The sequence below is a fragment of the Rutidosis leptorrhynchoides genome, chromosome 11, assembly GCF_046630445.1.
Source record: "Rutidosis leptorrhynchoides isolate AG116_Rl617_1_P2 chromosome 11, CSIRO_AGI_Rlap_v1, whole genome shotgun sequence".
Taxonomy (NCBI): domain Eukaryota; kingdom Viridiplantae; phylum Streptophyta; class Magnoliopsida; order Asterales; family Asteraceae; genus Rutidosis; species Rutidosis leptorrhynchoides.
In genome coordinates this window covers 205,672,722-205,688,709 of record NC_092343.1, presented here as the reverse complement: position 1 = coordinate 205,688,709, position 15,988 = coordinate 205,672,722, and the positions used below count along the sequence as shown (strand labels likewise).

General features: G+C 35.8%; 1 non-coding gene across 1 annotated transcript; it reads left to right on the top strand.

Annotated features, from left to right (window-relative positions):
* Window positions 1–6,119: 6,119 nt before the first annotated feature.
* LOC139878877 (small nucleolar RNA R71) lies at window positions 6,120–6,226 on the top strand. Its single transcript, XR_011769737.1, has one exon. It is a non-coding gene; the product is annotated as a small nucleolar RNA R71 (small nucleolar RNA).
* Window positions 6,227–15,988: the final 9,762 nt, after the last annotated feature.

Sequence of the window (15,988 nt, the reverse complement as noted above, 5' to 3'; positions counted from 1 at the left end):
TAGGATAAGTCTGACCACATGGCGACCCTGTTTGATGTTGAGGTCCGTGGATTTCCAGCTGATTTTCGAGAAAACTTTTCAAGGTTTTTCGTAGACTCTACAACTGGTCTGGACGACAACTTCCTGACCTAAATCAAGAAGTGCGTTTCTTTTTCTAAAGACTTTACTTCATATTTAATGATAGAATTGATTCATCGTGTAGATCCATCTTTTCTTCCATTTTCACAATTTAATGGGTAAAACAAATTATATAGCCCAAAGCAAAAGTACCTGCAATAAACTTCGTACAAACATGTGATAACAGTTCATATATATTGACAAATCTCCCCACTCTTGGCTTTTTCTTGTGTCTTTTTATTTCTAATAAATAAATTCAAGCGTTTTAGTTGTTTCTCAATTTATGTCCTTATTTTAGGGTAACATTAATTTCGGTACCCACACCTAGTTTTATCGTTCATAAATATATTAAACAATATTTGAATTCATTAATTTTTTAAATTTTTCACAAAATTTAGAAAATAAGCCTAGTGTAAACCCGAGAGAATTTATAACCCCTCCCCACACTTGAGATCATGCAATGCCCTCAGTTGCAATGAAATCAGAGTAAATTAAATTCACGAGGGCAATTAGAATAGAAAGGGAGTTAAAACCTCTTTAGCTAAAAAGCCGTAACTTGCGGGATTTGTTTAATCTGTTGATGTTGATTTCTCCGTCATTCAAAATTTTCCGTCATCTTTTCATATGTTTCGCCAAAAATTGGTTGCTTTTACTAAACTGAATTTCAGTCTTTGAAAATGCGTCTTTTACCCTTATTAGTACATAAAATAAACTACAAACATATATACATATTTTTGAAGTTTGGTATATTACCACACATTCATATAATATTTTTGGCATACTTTAGATCAATAATATTAAAAATAATGATAACAAAATTTTTCGCCCCGTCCTTGGGTAAAGCAATTTCAGTTCTATGACCTAGTGTTCAACTCACGACGAATTTTAGAAATTATTTTTTTAAACTTAATAAAATAAAGTAAATTTTGTTTTTAAAATCACACAAAACTTAAATTTAAAAAGCATATTAATTTCATACAAAACTAAAAAAATTCAGAATGGAGGGAGAAGACTAGTTCTTTAGTGTCTGCTAGCGGAAAAGACCAATCGGGCTCCACTCTTGAAATAATTTGAAACGTTTTAAGAAGGCGAGTGGTTAGCTAAAATTACCCTGAATTCACTTGTCCTTAGGGTAGAATGTGATGTCATCTCTTTCAGTGTTGTTGAACCCTTCATAGTAGAATTTAAGTCTGTGACCATTCACATTGAAAATACCACCATTCTTGTCATATAACTCTACGTATCCGGATGGAAATGCTTGTTTTACTTCGTACGGTCCCCTCCACTGGGACTTAAGTTTCCCAGGTGAAAACTTAAAACGTGATTGAAAAACTAGAACTTTGTCCCCTGGTTCAAATGTTTTCTTCTCTTTTAAGCGAGCATCGTGCCATTTCTTAGTTCTCTCTTTGTAAGATTTCGAGTTTTCATATGCTTGAAGTCTTAGCTCGTCTAATTCATGCAATTTTAAGAATCGATTTTCTCCGGCTTCCACAAGGTCTGTATTACATTCTTTTATTGCCCTATATGCCTTGTGTTCAACCTCGACAGGTAGATGACACGCCTTACCATATATTAATCGGAAAGGAGTGGTACCAATGGGCATTTTGAATGCGGTTCTAAATGCCCATAGCGCATCATCTAGCTTTCGATGCCTGATTTTTGGATTATTCTTAACTGTTCTTTCTAAAATTCGTTTAAGACCTCGATTTGTGTTTTCAACTTGGCCACTCGTTTGAGGGTGGTAAGAAGTTGAGAAACGATGATTAACTCCATACTTTTTAAGTACTTTCTAGAGTAATTGATTTGTAAAATGAGTTCCACGATCACTGATTAATGCTTTTGGAAGTCCGAATCGTGAGAAAAGGTTTTTAAGAAAGCTGACAACAACTCGAGCATCGTTAGTAGGTAGAGCTTTTGCTTCAGCCCATTTAGAAACATAATCAACTGCTACGAGAATGTATTTGCATTTGTTAGAAGCAGGGAACGGACCCATGAAGTAAATACCCCAAATGTCAAATACTTCGCATAATAGGATGCTTTGTTATGGCATTTCGTCTCTCTTGGAGATATTTCCGGATCTTTGACAAGCATCACAGGTTTTTACCATATTGTGTGCATCTTTGAAAATTGTAGGCTAGTAAATACCTGAGTCAAAAACCTTCTTAGCTGTATAGCTTGGTCCGGAATGTCCACCAGCTGGTCCTTGATGACAGTGCTCCAGAATTTGGTGAGCTTCTTTACCGTATACACATCGACGAATAACTTGATATGCTCCTATACGAAAGAGATTAGGGCTTTCCCAGAAGTAAAACTTTAGATCAGCGAAAAATTTCTTCTTTTGCTGATAAGTTTGATTCTTAACAAGAATTCCTGCTGCAAGATAATTGGCAAAGTCCGCAAACCATGGAATTTCTTCTTCCGTTTTAATTTTCATAAGGAACTCATCTGGAAAAGTATCGTGAATAGTAGATTCGTCGAGTGTTTCTAAGTTAGGATTTTCAAGACGGGACAAGTGATCTGCAGTGAGATTTTCAGCACCCTTTTTATCCTTGATTTCAATGTCGAATTCTTGTAGGAGAAGAATCCAACGAATTAGTCTAGGCTTAGCATCTTGCTTCTTGAATAAGTACTTTAGTGCTGAATGATCGGTATAAACAATTGTTTTAGATAACACCAGGTAAGATCTAAACTTATCGAAAGCAAAAACTACTGCAAGAAGCTCCTTCTCAGTAGTTGTGTAATTCAACTGAGCTCTTGTAAGTGTTTTACTTGCGTAGTAGATTGGTTGAAATTTGTAATCTTGACGTTGGCCTAAAACAGCTCCCAGTGCAAAATCACTGGCATCACACATTAGCTCGAAAGGTTTGGACCAGTCGGGTGATACCATAATAGGTGCATTCGTAAGTTTCTCTTTCAGAATGGAGAAAGCATTTAGACATTCTTCGTTGAAATCGAATGTACTGTCTTTCTCAAGAAGTTTAGTCATGGGTCGAGCAATTTTGGAAAAGTCCTTTATGAATCGTCGATAGAATCCCGCATGACCAAAGAAACTACGAATTCCATTAACATTGGTTGGAGGAGGAAGTTTTGAAATAACGTCTATCTTAGCTTTGTCTACTTCCATTCCAGCTCGAGAAATCTTGTGTCCTAAAACAATGTCTTCCTTCACCATGAAGTGGCATTTCTCCCAGTTTAAAACAAGATTTGATTCTTCACAACGAATTAGCATTCGTTCAAGGTTTGAGAGAAATGAGTTGAAGGAGTCCCCAAAAATAGAGAAATCGTCCATAAAGACTTCTATACTTTCTTCAATCATGTCATGAAAAATTACCATCATACACCTTTGGAAGGTGCCTGGTGCATTACATAATCCGAATGGCATTCGTCGGTACGTAAAAGTACCAAATGGACAAGTAAAAGTGGTCTTGTCTTGGTCTTTTGGATCAATTGGAATTTGAAAATAACTGGAGAATCCATCAAGGAAACAGTAGTAATCTTTTCCCGCCAAACGTTCTAGCATTTGGTCGATAAATGGTAGCGAGAAATGATCTTTCCTTGTAGCGTCGTTTAGACGACGATAGTCTATACAGACTCTCCACCCAGTGACTGTTCTTTTAGGAACGAGTTCGTTCTTATCATTTAGAATAACAGTCGTACCCCCTTTCTTGGGTACTACTTGTACAGGACTTACCCACGGGCTATCGGATATAGGGTAAATTAACCCGGCATCAAGTAATTTGATAACCTCCTTTTTGACAACTTCTTTCATGTTAGGATTTAACCTCCGTTGCCTTTGTACCATGGGTTTAAAATCTTCTTCCATTAGAATTTTGTGAGTACAATAAGCAGGGTTAATCCCTGGAATATCAGTTGTTTTCCAAGCAATTGCCTTTTTGTGGGTTTTTAAAATAGACATTAACCTACCCTTTTCGTCATCGGAAAGTTTTAATGAAATTATGACGGGTAATTGTGACGTCCCTTGGAGATAAGCATACTCCAAATGTTCCGAGAGTTCTTTAAGTTCCAAGGTGGGTGGTTCTTCCAAGGAAGATTTTATCCGGAACCTATTACCATCGGTAATTTCTTCAAAAGGTTCATCTTCCCCAGGAATTTCTTCTTCTACGTATTCTTCATCAGTGACTACCTTTAACAGCTTGTCTAACTCTATATCGACATCAAAATCTTCATCTTCACCCATCAGGGTGAAATCTGAGGTGTCGACATTTAATAGTTCTTGTAGTTCTTCCTCAATACAACAATCAACAATGTCTATTTGGAAACATTTGTCATCAGGAGACATAGAGTGTTTCATAGCCTTATCTATGTTCAATATAATTCTATCCTCCCCCACACCTAAGCTAAGATTTTTCTCTTTTACACGCACAATTGCGTCTGCAGTATTTAGAAAGGGACGCCCTAGAATTAGGGGAACCTTACTATCTTCTTCCATTTCAAGAACAACGAAATCAGCAGGAAAGATTAAGTGATTTACTTTAACCGGTAGGTTTTCAGCAATTCCAATAGGATAGTTGTATGTTCTATCAGCTAATCGTATACACATCCTAGTTGGTTTTAAATCACCTAAGTTCAATTTTAAGTACAAGGAGTGATGCATAAGGTTAATGCTTGCTCCTAAATCAGCTAATGCATCATACATTACTGAATCTCCCATCAGATAAGGAATGATGAAACTTCCAGGATTTCCAAGTTTTGGTGGCAAATTTTGCTTTTGTAAAATTGTCGAGCATTCCTCATTAAGAAATGTGGTTGAAACTTCTGCATATTTTCCTTTGTCTGCTATAAGATGTTTGATAAACCTTCCATAATTCGGCATACCCGCAAGAACATCTACAAGCGGTACATTTATACAAATTTGCTTAATCATGTCAGCAAACTTGTTGTATTGTGCTTGTAATTTATCTTTCTTCAAACGTTGCGGATATGGAATTGGAGGTTTGTATACCTTCAATGGTGGTTGATTTTGAGTCTTTGGTGCACTTGTGGTTGGCACCGTATTTTCTTCCACTACAGGTTCGTTTTCTTGTGAAACATGAATAGGAGTGAGAGGCTTTGGAATCTCTGGGTTAATGGTTAACCCAGTTCGCGTAGTGATTGAATTAACTTGTGAAATATTACTTGAATTTTGAGTTTCCTTACCCTTTGGGTTTGGTTACGTGTTGGATGGTAAAGTTCCCGATTGCCTTTCAGTAAGCAATTGAGATATTCTTCCCATATCTCTTTCAAGGTTTTGAATTGACGCTTGATGATTCCTTTAGACTTGCTCGTTTTCAGTTTGGGATTGATGTAATTGTCTCTTCACTTGCTCATTCGTTTCTGTTTGACTTTTGACAAAATTCATCATAACTTCTTCAAAGTTAGATTTCTTCTCTACTGGTTGCGTGTTATAATTTTGTTGTTGATGTGGTAATTGAGGTAACGGTTGTTGTTGAAAATTTTATTGAGGTGGAAATGGAGGTTGGTTTCTATTGAAAAAGCCAGGTGGTCCATTGCTTTGAAAAGCAAAATTCTTCGGGTTTTGATATCCTGGGTTCGCAGGTTGATAATTAGAATTCCCTCCTTGAAAATTTTCTTGTCTTTGATTGGCCATAAAATTAACTTGTGCTACTGAGTTCATTGGCCGATCATTGATATCACAATCTTTCGTGAAATGTGGCTGTCCACAGATTTCACATCCTACTTGCAATGCTAAAACTGTTGAATTTAGTTTCTCTATTTCTCTTCCCAACTTTTTGAATTGATTCGACAGTGAAGCTATGGTTGTGTTGTTATCTTCATTTTCTTCAAGGCTTGCCACCGTCCTTCTAGGTAGTTGATCTCTAGATGGTGTCCATTCAAAAGTATGAACTGACATGTCTTCTAACATGTCATACGCTTGATTTGGTGATTTGTACATAAATACTCCTCCAGCGGAGGAATCTAATATACCACGAGTACGTTCATCAATACCACGATAACAAGTTTGTACTATTTGCCCTTTTTGCAATCCGTGTTGCGGACAATTTCGTAACATTCTTTTTAATCTTTCCCAGGCATCATAAAGAGTTTCATTCGCCATTTGTTTAAAAGTGGTGATTTCAGTTCTAAGTCTTTCGGCTTTTGCCGGTGGAAAAAATCGGGTAATGAATTTTTCTCTTAATTCATTAAAAGTTGTAATAGAATCAGGTTTTGATGCTTTCAACCATGCTTTTGCGTCTCCGGTTAACAAGTACGGAAAAGTTCTTAACTTAAATGCATCTGAAGAAACATCTTTGTTTTTGTACAGTTCACATAAATCTTCAAAAGCTTCTAAATGTTCTATCGGATTGTTATTAAGTCTTCCATCGAATTGGTTTTCACGAACCATGTGCCTAATGAAATGTCCCGTTCTTATTGATTAAAAACGTTCCATATTAATTGATTTCGTTGCGAGGTTTTGACCTCTATATGAGACGTTTTTCAAAGACTGCATTCATTTTAAAACAAACCATAACTTTTATTTCATCAATAAAGGTTTAAATAACTTTACGTAGATTATCAAATAATGATAATCTAAAATATCCTGTTTACACACGACTATTACATAATGGTTTACAATACAAATATGTTACAACGAAATAAGTCTCTTGAATGCAGTTTTTACACAATATCATACAAGCATGGACTCCAAATCTTGTCCTTATTTAAGTATACGATAGCGGAAGCTCTTAATAATCACCTGAGAATAAACATGCTTAAAACGTCAACAAAAATGTTGGTGAGTTATAGGTTTAACCTATATATATCAAATCGTAACAATAGACCACAAGATTTCATATTTCAATATACATCCCATACATAGAGATAAAAATCATCCATATTGTGAACACCTGGTAACCGACATTAACAAGATGCATATTTAAGAATATCCCCATCATTCCTGGACACCCTTCGGATATGATATAAATTTCGAAGTACTAAAGCATCCGGTACTTTGGATTTGGTTTGTTAGGCCCAATAGATCTATCTTTAGGATTCGCTTCAATTAGGGTGTCTGTTCCCTAATTCTTAGATTACCAGACTTAATAAAAAGGGGCATATTCGATTTCGATAATTCAACCATAGAATGTAGTTTCACGTACTTGTGTCTATTTTGTAAATCATTTATAAAACCTGCATGTATTCTCATCCCAAAAATATTAGATTTTAAAAGTGGGACTATAACTCACTTTCACAGATTTTTACTTCGTCGGGAAGTAAGACTTGGCCACTCGTTGATTCACGAACCTATAACAATATATACATATATATCAAAGTATGTTCAAAATATATTTACAATACTTTTAATACATTTTGATGTTTTAAGTTTATTAAGTCAGCTGTCCTCGTTAGTAACCTACAACTATTTGTCCACAGTTAGATGTACAGAAATAAATTGATAAATATTATCTTGAATCAATCCACGACCCAGTGTATACGTATCTCAGTATTGATCACAACTCAAACTATATATATATTTTGGAATCAACCTCAACCCTGTATAGCTAACTCCAACATTCACATATAGCGTGTCTATGGTTGTTCCGCAATATATATATATATATAGATGGGTCGACATGATAGGTCGAAACATTGTATACGTGTCTATGGTATCTCAAGATTACATAATATACAATATAAGTTGATTAGGTTATGGTTGGAATAGATTTATTACTAACTTTCACGTAGGAAAAATGAGTAGTTTTTATCAATCTTGTTTTACTCGCCATTTCTTCGTTTCTAATCCGTTTTGAGTGATTCCAGTGGCCACAGTTTCATATTGAACTTAAATTTATGAATATAAATAGAAAAAGTATAAGTTTATAGTCGGAAATACAAGTTACAAGTCATTTTTGAAAGAGGTAGTTATTTCCGTCGAAAGAACGACATCTTGATAACCATTTTGAAAAACATACTTTCACTTTGAGTTTAACCATGTTTTTTGGATATAGTTTCATGTTCATAAGAAAAATAATTTTTCCAGAAGTATAGCTTTTAAATCAAAGTTCTTCTTAGCTTTTAATTATCCCAACCAAAACAGCCCCCGGTTTTACTACGACGGCGTATATCCAGTTTTATGGTGTTTATCGTGTTTTCGGGTTTTAAATCATTAAGTTAGCATATAATATAGATATAGAACATGTGTTTAGTTGATTTTAAAAGTCTAGTTAGAAGGATTAACTTTATTTGCTAACAAGTTTAGAATTAACTAAACTATGTTCTAGTGATTACAAGTTTATAACGTTGAATAAGACAGCTTTTTATGTATGAATCGAATGATGTTATGAACATCATTACTACCTCAAGTTCCTTGGATAAACCTACTGAAAATGAAAAAAATAGATCTAGCTTCAAAGGATCCTTGGATGGCTTGAAAGTTCTTGAAAAAGAATCATGACACGAAAACAATTTCAAGTAAGATTTCCACTAAAAATAAGATTGTTATAGTTATAGAAATTGAATTAAAGTTTGAATATGATTATTACCTTGTATTAGAAAGATAACCTACTGTAAGTAACAAAGGTTTCTTGATCTTGGATGATTAGTTGGAATGGATTTAGAAAACTTGGAAGTAAACTTGCAATCTTGGAAGTATTCTTGATTTTATGAAATTAGAACTTTTGGAATTTATGAAGAACACTTAGAACTTGAAGATAGAACTTGAGAGAGATCAATTAGATGAATAAAATTTAAGAATGAAAGTGTTTGCAGGTATTTTTGGTCGTTGGTGTATGGATTAGATATAAAGGATATGTAATTTTGTTTTCATGTAAATAAGTCATGAATGATTACTCATATTTTTGTAATTTTATGAGATATTTCATGCTAGTTGCCAAATGATGGTTCCCACATGTGTTAGGTGACTCAAATAGGCTGCTAAGAGCTGATCATTGGAGTGTATATACCAATAGTACATACATCTAAAAGCTGTGTATTGTAGGAGTACGAATACGGGTGCATACGAGTAGATTTGTTGATGAAACTGAACGAGGATGTAATTGTAAGTATTTTTGTTAAGTAGAAGTATTTTGATAAGTGTCTTGAAGTCTTTCAATAGTGTATGAATACATATTAAAACACTACATGTATATACATTTTAACTGAGTCGTTAAGTCATCGTTAGTCGTTACATGTAAATGTTGTTTTGAAACCTTTAGGTTAACGATCTTGTTAAATGTTGTTAACCCAATTTTTATAATATCAAATGAGATTTTAAATTATTATATTATCATGATATTATGATGTACGAATATCTCTTAATATGATCTATATAGATTAAATGTCGTTACAACGATAATCGTTACATATATGTCTCGTTTCAAAATCATTTAGTTAGTAGTCTTATTTTTACATATGTAGTTCATTGTTAATACACTTAATGATATATTTACTTATCATTTAACATAATTAACCAAGTGTATCAATATCTTAATATGATTCATATGTACCTAGTAAGACGATATAACGATAATCGTTATATATATCGTTTTCGAGTTTCTTAATTTAATAGTCTCATTTTTATGTATATGACTCATTGTTAAAATACCTAATGAGATAATTACTTATCATAATATCATGTTAACTATATATATATATATATATAATCATATATATGTCATCGTATAGTTTTTACAAGTTTTAACGTTCGTGAATCACCGGTCAACTTGGGTGGTCATTTGTCTATATGAAACCTATTCCAATTAATCAAGTCTTAATAAGTTTGATTGCTTAACATGTTGGAAACACTTAATCATGTAAATATCAATTTCATTTAATATATATAAACATGGAAAAGTTCGGGTCACTACAGTACCTACCCGTTAAATAAATTTCGTCCCGAAATTTTAAGCTGTTGAAAGTGTTGACGAATCTTCTAGAAATAGATGCGGGTATTTCTTCTTCATCTGATCTTCACGCTCCCAGGTGAACTCAGGTCCTCTACGAGCATTCCATCGAACCTTAACAATCGGTATCTTGTTTTGTTTAAGTCTCTTAACCTCACGATCCATTATTTCTACGGGTTCTTCAATGAATTGAAGTTTTTCATTGATTTAGATTTCGTCCAACGGAATAGTGAGATCTTCTTTAGTAAAACATTTCTTCAAATTTGAGACGTGGAAAGTGTTATGTACAGCCGCGAGTTGTTGAGGTAACTCAAGTCGGTAAGCTACTGGTCCGACACGATCAATAATCTTGAATGGTCCAATATACCTTGGATTTAATTTCCCTCGTTTACCAAATCGAACAACACCTTTCCAAGGTGCAACCTTAAGCATGACCATCTCTCCAATTTCAAATTCTATATCTTTTCTTTTAATGTCGGCGTAGCTCTTTTGTCGACTTTGGGCGGTTTTCAACCGTTGTTGAATTTGGATGATCTTCTCGGTAGTTTCTTGTATTATCTCCGGACCCGTAATCTGTCTATCCCCCACTTCACTGCAACAAATCGGAGACCTACACTTTCTACCATAAAGTGCTTCAAACGGAGCCATCTCAATGCTTGAATGGTAGCTATTGTTGTAGGAAAATTCTGCTAATGGTAGTTGTCAATCCCAACTGTTTCCGAAATCAATAACACATGCTCGTAGCATGTCTTCAAGTGTTTGTATCGTCCTTTCACTCTGCCCATCAGTTTGTGGATGATATGCAGTACTCATGTCTAGACGATTTCCTAATGCTTGCTGTAATGTCTGCTAGAATCTTGAAATAAATCTGCCATCCCTATCAGAGATAATAGAGATTGGTATTCCATGTCTGGAGATGACTTCCTTCAAATACAGTCGTGCTAACTTCTCCATCTTGTCATCTTCTCTTATTGGCAGAAAGTGTGCTGACTTGGTGAGATGATCAACTATTACCCAAATAGTATCAAAACCACTTGCAGTCCTTGGCAATTTAGTGATGAAATCCATGGTAATGTTTTCCCATTTCCATTCTGGGATTTCGGGTTGTTGAAGTAGACCTGATGGTTTCTGATGCTCAGCTATGACCTTAGAACACGTCAAACATTCTCCTACGTATTTAGCAACATCGGCTTTCATACCCGGCCACCAAAAATGTTTCTTGAGATCCTTGTACATCTTCCCCGTTCCAGGATGTATTGAGTATCTGGTTTTATGAGCTTCTCTAAGTACTATTTCTCTCATATCTCCAAATTTTGGTACCCAAATCCTTTCAGCCCTATACCGGGTTCCGTCTTCCCGAATATTAAGATGCTTCTCCGATCCTTTGGGTATTTCATCCTTTAAATTTCCCTCTTTTAAAACTCCTTGTTGCGCCTCCTTTATTTGAGTAGTATGGTTATTGTGAATCATTATATTCATAGATTTTACTAGAATGGGTTCTCTGTCCTTTCTACTCAAGGCGTCGGCTACCACATTTGCCTTCCCCGGGTGGTAACGAATCTCAAGGTCGTAATCATTCAACAATTCAATCCACCTACGCTGCCTCATATTCAGTTGTTTCTGATTAAATATGTGTTGAAGACTTTTATGGTCGGTATATATAATACTTTTGACCCCATATAAGTAGTGCCTCCAAGTCTTTAATGCAAAAACAACCGCGCCTAATTCCAAATCATGCGTCATATAATTTTGTTCGTGAATCTTCAATTGTCTAGACGCATAAGCAATCACCTTCGTTAGTTGCATTAATACACAACCGAAACCTTGCTTTGATGCATCACAATAAATCACAAAATCATCATTCCCTTCAGGCAATGACAATATAGGTGCCGTAGTTAGCTTTTTCTTCAATAACTGAAACGCTTTCTCTTGTTCATCCTTCCATTCAAATTTCTTCTCTTTATGCGTTAATGCAGTCAAGGGTTTTGCAATTCTGGAAAAGTCTTGGATGAACCTTCTGTAGTAACCAGCTAGTCCTAAAAACTGGCGTATGTGTTTCAGAGTTTTCGGGGTTTCCCACTTTTCAACAGTTTCTATCTTTGCCGGATCCACCTTAATACCTTCTTTGTTCACTATGTGATCGAGGAATTGAACTTCTTCCAACCAAAATGCACACTTTGAAAATTTAGCGTACAATTCTTCCTTCCTCAATACTTCTAACACCTTTCTCAAATGTTCACCGTGTTCTTGGTCATTCTTTGAGTAAATAAGTATGTCATCAATGAAGTCCACACACTCGGTTCATAAGGTCCATGAACACAGCTGGTGCATTAGTTAAACTAAACGGCATGACCATAAACTCGTAATGACCGTAACGTGTTCTGAAAGCAGTCTTTGGAATATCATCTTCTTTCACCCGCATTTGATGATACCCGGAAAGTAAGTGAATCTTTGAATAAACAGACGAGCCTTGTAGTTGATCAAATAAGTCGTCGATTCTCGGTAGTGGGTAGCGGTTCTTGATGGTAAGTTTGTTCAACTCTCGGTAGTCGATACACAACCTGAATGTACCATCTTTCTTCTTGACAAACAAAACAGGAGCTCCCCACGGTGATGTGCTTGGTTTAATGAAACCACGCTCTAAAAGTTCTTGTAATTGGCTTTGCAGTTCTTTCATCTCGCTGGGTGCGAGTCTGTAAGGAACACGAGCTATTGGTGCAACTCCTGGTACAAGATCTATTTGAAATTCAACGGATCGATGTGGGATTAATCCCGGTAATTCTTTCGGAAATACATCGGGAAATTCTTTTGCGACGGGAACATCATTGATGCTCTTTTCTTCAGTTTGTACTTTCTCGACGTGTGCTAGAACAGCATAGCAACCTTTTCTTATTAGTTTTTGTGCCTTCAAATTACTAATAAGATGTAGCTTCGTGTTGCCCTTTTCTCTGTACAATGCGAATTGCATTTTTATAACATACGATCTCTGCTTTCAACTTCTTCAGCCAGTCCATGCCAACTATTACATCAAAACTCCCTAACTCTACTGGTATCAAATCAATCTTAAATATTTCGCTACCCAGTTTAATTTCTCGATTCCGGCATATATAATCTGCTAAAATTAATTTACCGTTTACTAATTCGAGTAAAAATTTACTATCCAACGGCGTCAATGGACAACTTAATTTAGCACAAAAATCCCTACTCATATAGCTTCTATCCGCACCCGAATCAAATAAAACGTAAGCAGATTTATTGTCAATAAGAAACGTACCCGTAACAAGCTCCGGGTCTTCCTGTACCTCTGCCGCATTAATATTGAAAACTCTTCCGCGGCCTTGTCCATTCGTGTTCTCCTGGTTCGGGCAATTTCTAATAATGTGGCCCGGTTTTCCACATTTAAAACAAACTACATTGGCATAACTTGCTCCGACACTACTTGCTCCACCATTACTCGTTCCGACACCATTTGTTCCTTTCGTTCTGTTAACCCCTGGTCCGTAGACCTCACACTTCACCGTGCTATGACCATTTCTTTTACACTTGTTGCAAAATTTGGTGCAGAACCTCGAGTGATACTTTTTACACTTTTGGCATAGCTACTTCTGATTATTGTTGTTGTTGCGATTGTTATTGTTGTTGGGATGATTGTTATAGTTGTTGTTGTTGTTGTTGTTGTTGTTGTTGTTATTGTTGGGACGCTTGTTGTAGTTGCGATTGATGTTGCGATTGTTGGGATAGTTGTTACGATTATTGTTGTAATTGCTGTTGTTGTTGTATTGGTGATTCTTATCACCGTTTTCCTCCCACTTTCTTTTGACTTGCTTCACATTGGCCTCTTCAGCCGCCTGTTCTTTAATTCTTTCCTCAATCTGGTTCACTAATTTGTGAGCCATTCTACATGCCTGTTGTATGGAGGCGGGCTCGTGTGAACTTATATCTTCTTGGATTCTTTCCGGTAATCCTTTCACAAACGCGTCGATCTTCTCTTCCTCATCTTCGAACGCTCCCGGACACAATAGGCACAATTCTGTGAATCGTCTTTCATACGTGGTAATATCAAATCCTTGGGTTCGTAACCCTCTAAGTTTTGTCTTGAGCTTTTTGACCTCGGTTCTGGGACGGTACTTCTCGTTCATCAAGTGCTTGAATGCTGACCACGGTAGTGTGTAAGTATCATCTTGTCCCACTTGCTCTAGATAGGTATTCCACCATGTTAACGCAGTACCTGTGAAGGTATGCATAGCATACTTCACTTTGTCCTCTTCAGTACACTTACTTATGGCAAACACCGATTCGATCTTCTCGGTCCACCGTTTCAATCCGATTGGTCCTTCGGTTCCATCAAATTCCAAAGGTTTGCAGGCAGTGAATTCTTTGTAGGTGCATCCTACACGATTTCCTGTACTGCTAGATCCAAGGTTATTATTGGTATGTAGCGCAGCCTGTACTGCGGCTATGTTTGAAGCAAGAAAGGCACGAAATTCCTCTTCGTTCATATTCAAGGTATGTCAAGTAGTTGGTGCCATTTCCTTCAAAATAGTCAAATGAAATAAGTTAATCATACAGAATATTAAGAGTAGTCAATAGTATCTCGTAGCATAATATGAACTCATTTATAAAAGCTTTTTCTTCATATTAGCGTTTTATAAGTTTAAATTCGGGTGGTACCTACCCGTTAAGTTCATACTTAGTAGCTAATATACAATTCAACTACTACAATTCTATATGAAAAACGGATTATAATAATATTTCGCGTTTAAACTTTTACACAATATTTTACAAACTTACAATTCCGCCTATTTTTTTTTACATATAGCATGAAATATAGCACACAATAAATTTGATACAAGATAGTTGTGAAGATGATTCTAGCTAGTACACAAGTCGTTCAGCAAAGGCAATAAAGACACGTAATTCATACGTCCAGAAACAAGTCATGCATTCTGGTTTTACTAGGACTACTTCCCATCCTTGGTCTTGTGGAACATAACCGTTATGGCAGTTGATAAGACAGCGTGTTGTAACGTCGTCAAAGGGATGAAGGTTACGTAATGACCAACAGTCTCGTAATAACCTAAAAACCTCATTTCTTACCCCAATTACCGACTCCGTCACTTGTGGGAATGTTTTGTTTAATAGTTGTAGCCCGATGTACTTTTTCTCACTTTGGTGAGAAGCGAACATTACTAACCCGTAAGCATAACATGCTTCTTTATGTTGCATGTTAGCCACTTTTTCTAAATCATGAAGTCCTATATTCGGATACATTGAGTCAAAATAATTTCTTAACCCGTTGCGTAAAATAGCATTTGGGTTCCCCGCAATATATGCGTCAAAGTAAACACATCATAACTTTTGGGTTTCCCAATGTGATATCCCCCATCTTTTAAACGAAAGCCTTTTATAAACTAAGGCATTCTTGGAACATTCTTCGAATGTCTTACAAACTGATTTTGCCATAAATAGTTGTGCCGAGGAATTCTGACCGACTCTAGACAAGATTTCATCAATCATGTCTCCGGGTAAGTCTTCTAAAATATTGGGTTGTCTATCCATTTTGTGTTTTTATACTATAAAATAGACAAGAGTTAGATTCATAAAAGATACTTATTAATGCAAGCAATTTTTACATATATCGTAAAGCATAAGCATACTATATTACATATATTACACCGCACAAATACAACTATCTTATTCCGACTCACTCGTTTCTTCTTTTTTGAACTTGGTTCTTTTTGCTAAGTTTTTAGGGATATATGATGTTCCCCTAATACGAGCCGTCGTTTTTCACATTGGTCTAGAAAAACCTGGTGGTTTAGAGGTTCCCGGGTTATTGTTACAACTTAAGAAATACGGGTGTTGACGATACATATAAAGTTCATCGGGGTTGGAATCAGATTTCTCTATTTTTATGCCCTTTCCCTTATTGTTCTCTTTTGCCTTTTTAAATTCAGTTGGGGTAATTTCTATAACATCATCGGAATCCTCGTCGGGATCTGATTCATCGG